The sequence below is a fragment of the Lycorma delicatula genome, chromosome 11, assembly GCF_047948215.1.
Source record: "Lycorma delicatula isolate Av1 chromosome 11, ASM4794821v1, whole genome shotgun sequence".
NCBI classification, from domain to species: domain Eukaryota; kingdom Metazoa; phylum Arthropoda; class Insecta; order Hemiptera; family Fulgoridae; genus Lycorma; species Lycorma delicatula.
The window spans coordinates 33311660-33321662 of record NC_134465.1 but is presented as its reverse complement, the minus strand read 5'-3'; the positions used below and the strand labels follow the sequence as shown (position 1 = coordinate 33321662).

General features: G+C 28.4%; 1 long non-coding RNA gene across 1 annotated transcript; it reads right to left on the bottom strand.

Moving 5' to 3' along the window:
* Nucleotides 1-461: 461 nt before the first annotated feature.
* Nucleotides 462-3436, bottom strand: LOC142332208 (uncharacterized). The gene is made up of 2 exons (XR_012758220.1): nt 3120-3436; nt 462-660 (listed from the first exon to the last, which is right to left on the bottom strand). It is a non-coding gene; the product is annotated as an uncharacterized LOC142332208 (long non-coding RNA).
* Between the last annotated feature and the right edge of the window lie 6567 nt (nt 3437-10003).

Below are 10003 nucleotides of genomic sequence, written 5' to 3'. Positions count from 1 at the left end.
ACACCTTAGAAACCCAAAAAAACCAGATGTAAATTTTCCAGATATTAATATGTATGTGTGTGTGTTTGTTCAGGTTCGCACCCTAAATTACATTATATCTCCACAATTGCTTAACAAATTTTGTCCACACTTTGTCAGATTACTTCTATAACTAAACTGATGGCTAAGTGGGCATGTTTAGCCATGTTTTTACCCATGTTACCACCAAGGAGCACTACTGTAGTACTGAAGTACAGCTGCTGTTTTCGTTTTGGTATGTTGTAACGTTAGAATTAAATTAATAAATATTCAAAGCGGCCGCTAGTGCCCCAACACCCACACGATTGAAATACAGTATGTGCGCGCACTTTAGTTAGGATTATTGAATTAAATAAACAAAAAATATTATATCTAAATAAAATGGTAAAGTATTTTAAATCAAGTTGTGTGTGTAAGCTGTGTAAATCTAAGTAGTCAATAGGTGTAGTTTGGTTAAATTATATTTATAAAATAAATATTTATATATTTATGTGAAACTCTATATCGGTTCATTTTCCACCGACATCCAACTGACTACTTTGTTTATAAATAATGCTGTAGTTGCGGTGGCGTTAATACATAAGTACCAATCCTTTACATACCGGGGCATTACTTTAATCTGTGTTTGTCCAACAGTTCTCTCTGAAAAATTAAAACTTACAATAAATATAAACAAATAGAACAAAACCTTATAGTAAATTTTAATCTTAACAATTTTTTCAATAAAATTAAAATTTACGAAAAAAATATTACTTGTGAAGTATAATTGCCTATTGGTGTATCCTCCATCCTTTTTTTATAGGCACCAATTTGGTACAAAGTTAAAATAGATGTTTACATTTCCACTAAACCGAATGATTACAAAAATAAAAAAATGTGTTTTTTAACAGATTTTTCATAAGTTTCACTTAAATTAGTATAAATACTTCTCAATTTCAGTCTATTTACTGTAATTGAAATACTAGTTCCAATATACTTACACGGAATATTTTTGTTTCAAAAAAAAAAAAAGAAGTATTTTTGAGAATTGTTAAATTATTACACCGTTTTCAGAAGTGATTTGTACTGTATGTCCGATTGTTAAAAATTTTAAAATCTAAAAATCTGACTTTGGATAAAAAAGGTAGTGTAAATTGGTAGGTGTATTTCAAACTGAATAACAAGCGAATTTTAAAAGCCAATTAAAAACAGTTCTTTACTAAAGATAAAAAACTGAAAACAGATGTTAAATTTAAAATATTAGCTGGTTTGACAAAGCTGAGCTTTAAAACATTCACATATTCCCACTATAGATAGTTTGAAAATAAATATTATAAAAATCTGAAACAGTTTCTTTAGTATTTGCAAAAAAAAAAATTAATTGTCAGATAATAATATCGTACCAAAAAATTAGAGATCTGGAAGTAATATTTATTTTTCTAAAATTCTTAAAGGCTTATATTTATTTTCTTTAAATTCTTAAAGATTCAATAGAGAATCTCTGGTTAAAATATTGAAAAAAATTATGTCAATAACACTAAAACATTATAAGATAAACATACTCAAAAGTTAAAATTTAAGGCAGCATTCCGAAACACTTTCAAATAAAAACTACAGCAGACAAGATAATGGATGGTCTCACAATACTGTTCAATTACACTCTGCAAAAATTATTGAAGAACAGAATATGGAAATACAAATTTTATATAACAGATTCCAATAACAAAATTAGAATCCAAACAATAAATGTGAGTATAACAATCAATCAAAAGGGTCAAAAAGTTTAAATATTTAGGCAAAATAATTACCGTGAATGTTTTAGAAGAAAAAAAAGAAATAAAGCCAGAACACAAAAATGAAAGTGGTACCAAATAATTTTTTTTGACAATTACTAGATTATTCCTAAGAAGTTCTGTAGGCCTTCTGTACTATTCACACTATACAATATACCAATTTGAACTATACAACATGTCTGGTAAAAATACGGTTTTATAGTGTCTAAATTATGTGCTTTTTAAGAGTTTTTAATTTTATGTTTCTTTAAGATGAAAGTCACTTCTGGCTTTTATTTCTTTTTTTTCTCCAAAACATTCAGTGTAATTATTTTACCTAGATTTTTAAAGAAAACTCTATGGCCAAAACTCAAAGATAATATTTATAAATTAAACAAATTAGAAGAAAAAGAACTCAAATTTTATGGTCACTTGAATGAAATGGATGAAACTAAATTAATAAAACAAATATTTAACTTTTTTTGAAATATGGTAAACCAAATAAGCTAGTTCAAAAAACACTGAACATCTCAAATTATTAAATATTTCCAAAGAAATAATTTTTGATATAATCTTTCAAAAAACTAGTGGATGAATCCACATTTCCAGAGAAACAGAAAAGGAAACGCAGTGAATGGACCAAAGAATGGAGAGAAAAGTTTAGGGAAAACTGAAACCATTTGGAAAAGGAAGAAATCTGGACTGTGCACGGGTGATCCTTTGAAAGTCTGAAAGCAAACAAAAACAAAAAAATAACAAGATATATTCATAAACGTTTGAAATGTAGTCTAGCTTATCAGAAACAATCTGAATTAATGAGTCCATATTAGGTTAAAAGTTTGAATACCAGTTTCAGATTAATGAAACTCTTTCTAATAAAAAAAAAACCTTACGCAGCTGATTACTATTTCATTCCTATTTACTCCAGGAATGAGCCAATAATTAGCTACACGAAATTAAATTAATCTTGAAACTCAATTATTATTAAATTTTATGTCATTTTTTGTCATGCTGTTCAATAAATAAATTCACTATGTATTGGGTAAATCATTACCGATACTTATTTACCGGCAATAACCAGTGTGCCTTAATATTATAAATAATTATTAACATGGAAATTGGAGCAACAAGCACAAAAAATATTAAAACAGTAAAAAAGTTTGAGATAAAATATACAACAAAAAGATAAGATCTAAATTAACTACAAACCATAACGTCTTAAAACTTACTTACAGTTTTATATTATTTAGAAAACACAATTAGTATGAATTACAGCTGTAAATAAGTAATGGGGTTCAAAAACTCGCATTCATGTTTGTACAATTAAGAAAATTATATGCAATTACTTACTTGTAGTAAAGGACCACGGCGCAAAATAGTATTCCATTATTATTCGCAAAAACCAGTCATTACACCATCAAATTATTTCTCTTAGAAGCATTCAGGTACGATTATATGAACTTACAAATTAAACTACATGATTAAATTGAGTAATAGCCGTTAAAGATACAAATAGAAAGGACGCGGACAGTATACAACCATGTCTCGTGTGTATTTAACGCATTCTCCCGTTGCTCAAGTGAAGTAGAAAACAATCTTAAACTGCAGACATTTTTGACGCGTTTTTTTTAAATCTATTAAAAAACAATATTATTCTGGATCTTATCAAAACCTAATAAAGAAGAAAGATTAAATTGAAATAAAATACTCAGTTTTGATTGTTGTTATTATCCTACAATACAACAGTAAATAATTAATGTAAAATGTCTTCAAATCCTAACATTAATATTAATGTACCATTAAGAAATTAACTACCTATCATTAATTACTTTTAGTAGAGGACAACAGTGCAAAATAGCATCATTTCATTATTCACAGAAACCAATCAGTAGAATGGTCAAATTATTTAACTTAGTTTGTATTGTGTGTTTGAAATTTGTTATTGAACATATTATAGAAAACAACACATTTTATTTCCATAAAATTAGTTAATACAGATTAGATAGATATCGGTTATTCTTTTTATTGACTGTTTCTCAATAAACATTTATTGTCATATTTATCAATGTTAATTTACTATTTTTATTTACGTAACGTTCAAAAAATCTGATTTTGTTAGTTGAAAATATGCCTTTCTTTCGAAGATTAGCGAATCAGTGCTAGTTTTCATTGCGAATCAGGTTGCCAGGTAAGCAGGTCACCATCATTTTTATTGTGGTAAAAGAGAAAATAGGTTTGTATTAACTACAGATTTTTTTTTAGTTTGATTTTTGTATCTACTGTGGATTTCATACTGTTCAATAGTGTTCATTTACCTGCGAAATGAATTTTTTAAGTTTTGACCAACAGAAAACAGAAATTTGCAAAACACATTTGCAAATGATAGCATAATAATAGGTCAACATTTTTTTTTTTTTTGAGAATGTTTAGTCTACTTTACATTACATTATTTACACAGAATGATTGAAAGATTTAAAATTTAATAATATATAAAAATATTTCTTTCCAATTATTAAAAAAAAAATCTTCAAAGTCTGGCAATAGGGAAGATAATATATTTTTCAATTTTGAGCTATTTAGCAAAATTTAAAACTATTTCTAGGTTTGTCTCTCTTTAAGGATTTGCTTTTCTCTACCTCTTATCCTTGTTATTTGTGTAAAAAGGACTCCAGTATGAAAAAACTATCAGTAAGTGAATTATTACAGAATAATTTTAAATTGTATTACAAACAAATCTGGCCGTGGAATCGAGTAGTTCACTGGTTAAATTTATTCTGTTAACTGGAATTAGTCATTTTACAAGAGAAGTGCATTTAAAAAACAAAGTCACAATACCAGTTAAACATTTTTTTCTGTTACTTTAAAAGATCATGTTCTGCAGACTATGATTATTGTAACTGAATTTTATTCTCAATAAATAACTTCTTCACAAATAAAAAGAAGTGTGATCAGTAAAAAGAAGCACCAGGACCAGGCCTAATAATATAAGACAATCACTATAACAAATGTAATGAATTTTGTAGCATATGAAAACTGGCATGCCTGACCAAGACTTGTATCTGTATCACTATACCACAAAAACCCATGGTGGTTAAGATAATAATGAATTAAATAAAAAAATAATAATATTGATTTTTGTCTGATGAAAAAGTGACACATACAGGTTAACAAAGTACTTAACGATAAGTGTTAGGAGATAAAATTTGGAAGAAGGTGAGAAAGTCAGAGTTGGCTAATGTGAGATATGACACCGGCTTAATGAATGTTAAGATGTTAGGAAAATCTTGGTTAAATGTTTTTTTTAAAATGTTAATATCCGGAAAACCATGAGATATAATTTACCAAAAAAATAATAAACCTTCCCAAAGAGATGTATAAATGTCAAGTCATTCACCCAGGAAAGTTGACCAAGAGATTTAGGGTGCTCTGAGACCTACAATTTTAAATATTTCTGATGGTAATTGATGATTTGTTGAGGCAGACAACTGAAGGTAAAAAGAGTGGTGGGATTCATTCAAGAAAATTTAGGATCTAGACATTGCTCACGAGATATGTACACTGCCACCTCATAATTTTATTATGACAAATTTCATCAATTTTGAAGCTAAATCAATATCTTTGTGTATAAATTCTGCTCCAAGAGATCCTGTCAGTTACCTGATTGAAAACAATGTCACAGCAAATTATTACTCTATTGTTTTGGTTAATTGCAAATACATGTCAACAGTTATCAATAATTAAAGTTATTTAATCTTTGTGAATGATATTCACATTTTTTAACTGAATGACTACATTATGTTTTGAGATGATGGAGATTGTGTATTTAATTGGTGCATTTAAAGTGATCTAGAAATGAATAAAGTAAAACGTAATAATTTTTTTTTCTGATAAAGAAAATTATTCTCTTCTTCAATCAGTAAAAGGAATCCTCCTTACCATAGTATTGCAACAAAATAACATTTGTTCTAACTCATGTTGATAATGCAAGAGATTTTGGATTTATTTCATTACTCATTTACAAATGTCCAGGCTTCAACAGGATAGGGTTCTTTTTTATAAGGGAGTATACATTAGTATACTTTTATAACAAACCCTCTGTATATAAAATGCAATTGTATATAGCTCTGGGTTTTAGAATCCATGTCATGATCAAAGCACTATCCAACATTGCTCTCAAATATGCTTCAAACATTGACTCCAATGTTTACCATTGTACACATCATCTCACTATGTGTTTAACATTCAACTCAAATAGAGTAAAAATGACTAAAAGCAAAGAATTAGCTTTTTAAGATAGCTCATACGTAGAAAATTCGGAAAAACAGAACGGTATGAACTAACATGATAAAACGTAAGAACAGTAACAGGTATAAATATAGGAATGGTACACACACTTAAGAAATTGCCAGTAAAAATGGTAAAGTGTTATAGGAAGAGGGAAAGATATTTGAAAGGTGGAATAAGAATATAAAGGAACAACACTGCTCAAAAGTAAAACAAATGATCTTATAAAGGCTGGATGGAATAAAATGAAAACTTTAAGTACGACCAGCAAAACTAAAATTGGCAGTTTTATCAACATCAACAGAAATGATTCAGTCTTAAAGTAGGAATTCGGAGATAACAAAATTACAAAATCGAATCTACAAGTGGGACGTAGTCTGAGTTTCTTAAAACTCCCATGATTCCATTTCCCAAGAAGCATGGTATTGTTAAATTTTAATCTTCTCTTCAACAGAAAGACTGAATAAAAAAAAAAATAAGTACGAGATTATATATATATAAAACAAAGTAGATTTACAAGGAATAGAGATATTATAGATGGGATTAGGCTAATCAAAACTATTAGTAATAGGTATATACAAAGAGAATAAGTATACAATGTGAAACAGAAAAACTAACATAAATAATTAAAAGACAAAGCATACATACACAATGCAAATATTCAAGATTAATAATTTCACCTGAATTGGAAATTGGTTATTAAAATATGGGATGCTCAAATTGAGTTTAACCTAGGAAGACAATTAAGCAAGAACGCTGCCTTTATTTAATATGTAGTTGAAGATATGATCAAAAATGCTATAGAAAATGAAAGAATAAATCTAGAATGGAATATAAACTGTAAAATTTTTACAGTGATTAGACAATTTCTTTTTTGAAATGAAGCCAATGACATTAAAAATTAGGATACATTATTGCAAAACAGAGAGAAATGAATGTTAAAAAAACAAAACTAATGATGTTAGGAGAAAATAAGCCCATGAATATCTGCACTAAAATAAAGAACAGTTGAATAAAGAAGTACAATACTGATACTTAATATGCTGTCAACAAAAGAATGCAAAGGTGAAAATTAAATAAAAACAATTATAGCAGCAGGCAAGGAAACATTTAACAGAAAGAAATAGTTATGTAATAAGGTGTTGATGAAGGGTGGCTTGCGTACTTTCATATGCATATGAAACATGGAAACTGGAGGAACAAGGAAAAAAAGGCTTACTGTAAGGAGACTGGAGATTAAATGGATGAACTGAAAAATGAAGAGATAATAACAGATTATAAAAGAATAAAAGCTTAATCAGAAAAAATAAGAAAGCTAACTGGCTGGAATACATTCTGAAGGGATAAAAATTGGTTAAAACAGCATTTTACATTCTTGTATGTCTGTAGATGGCATAATCAAAATAAGACAATTTGAAACGCCTTTAAGACCATTCTACAATTCCAATATATGACAGAATAGATAGAAAGAATAAATAGTATTTGTAAACATATCTAAAAATACATGGTATGCATGAGCGCAACTCCTTAGTTAATGTTTATATTAGAGGTACTGAGGATGATAGGCCATCTGTATTGATCAGGTTTTCTAAAGATCGATTTTATATAAACACAATGTTTCTAGTGCAGTCATTCTGACATATTTTAATCATCATAGAGTTTATGTAGTAGCTATTTCTGAAGACAGAACACAAAGTAATTCATAAAGGATTTTAAAGAGGACTGGATTAAGGTAAATTAAGATCATATTTATGTGAACATGATTGAAGGGAAATTCTTGATAATGATGACACTAGTTTTCAGTTTAATAACTTTTTACATATTATATTGGAGTATATTAATCAATCAAAATACGTTACTTATTTTAAGCCATGGATAAGTTGGACTGTGCACTACCATTTCTCAGAGAGATGGATAGTATAAGATATGGCATAAAAATTCTCTCAACCACAAAATTTTTCTTAAAGAAAGATGTGTGGATTATGGCAGCTAAAAAACAACATTTTAAAAATATGAGGGAATTACCTGCAAAGAATCAGTGGAGAATTAAAAAACCAGTTTACTTCTACGCCTACTATTAAATAAAAAATATCAAAAATGCATGTAAATGCTGTTTCTGATAAGGTAAAATTGCTAATATTTTTAATAAATACGGTTCTTGGATTTACTCTATTTAGAATTCCTATTAATGTCCTACCTTTTGCATAAATTCTATGGCAAAGCTACATTTGTTTCCAGACTACTGCTTACTGCTCTATTATATTCATAAGAATCTTAATAGGCTACAAGTTTTAATGCAGCGTGAATTGGATTATTTTTGACAATAAATTAGCTCATAATGCTTTCAAAATTAAATATCTAATTTTACGTAACATCAGGGTGGTGATAGCTAAGGGTGAAATCTATTATATAACCAAGCAGACTTTTATAGAAAGTGTTACTGTTCCAAAGCCTTATTGTACATGGTTTCAAAAACTTTTCTTTTTCTACACCTAAGTTCTTTAACTGCCTGCTGGGTAGTGTAAGAATGTTAATTTAAATTTAACTTAAAAGAGTGGATTTTCTACTTTACAACTGATGAGATTTAAGTTGATTACTCTTTTATTAAGACTAAATCACAGATGAATATAGTACTTCCGTCTATGAAATAGTAATCAACTTAAATTTAAATGTTATGTTAATAGACATGGTTGGTATCAATATTGTGTTGTGTGTGTAAATGTGTGTGAGAGAGATAATTGAAGAAAACTTTAGGCAAGTGTAAAAAGTTTATAATTGTTGATTTGGTACTCCCACCTATGTTAAGCATTTGCTTTACAGGTAAAATACTTTCGTATGCAACTACAGTAATATCAAAAACAGTGGGCTAAAGTCACCTGAACTTAAATCTAAACTAGCACTTAGTTCTACATTACCTCTTTCTTCTTTTAACCTCTTCATGGGCGAACTGCAGTTTTTAAACTATATATTTGTATTTTCAATGCTATTTTTTTTAGTTAACAAAAGCAAAAAAAATGACGAACGACTTAACTATTTATTGGCATTCACACCCAGTGCTTAATTGAAACTTTAACAATTCTAATAAAGCCAAAAAATTATTTTTAACATAAATACCCTTATGACTGCCAGTATTAAAAATTATGAAATTGTTTATCATTCTGAGATAATGCAAAAATACATGCAAGATAATCTTTGCGTGGGACAAAAATTCACCAACTGTAATCCCATAGCTGTAATTTAGGTTTTACGTGAAAATTTACTTGAAGCGGAAGAAAAAATGATTCTTTCTAAGCAGTATACTAATTTTATTTTATATTTTAAATCTACTCCTACGATAAACTTGAATATTTTCAGTATCTAAAATATTAAATAACACGACTGTCAAAAAAAACCATTGCTCTTTAATAAAGTGTAGAGTGTGCCGATGAAAATTTTATATATATATAGTCTATGACATCCCTGGGAACGTAAGGATAACTAAGGGTCTAGTACATCTAAATCATTTAATGACTCAAGCCGTTGTGCTGCTACAGTGCAACAAACATACATATACCCTAAGTACATTACACTTTTTTTTTGGGCAGTCATGTACAAATTGAGATTCAGCAAAATTCTTCTCAAAATGGGTTTTATTGTCAGAAGAATAAAAATACCATCTAGTACAGGGCGATTCAAATCCCTTCTTGCTTCCTACAAGTATATAGCCTCCCTCCTTAATCAATAAAAATCATATTATTGCACTGATAAAACTTTGTTTTCCCAAAATATAATCTGTCTCCAAAAAAAAAACTTAAATTATGTTAGGGAAATTCACAAAATGGGTTTGTTGACCCCCACAAATCAAACTAAACTAGCTTTGTTTATGTTTTGACACCTTAAAGACCCAAAAAACCAGATGTAAATTTTACAGATATTCAGCTGTACGTGTGTGTGTGTGTGTTCATGTTTGC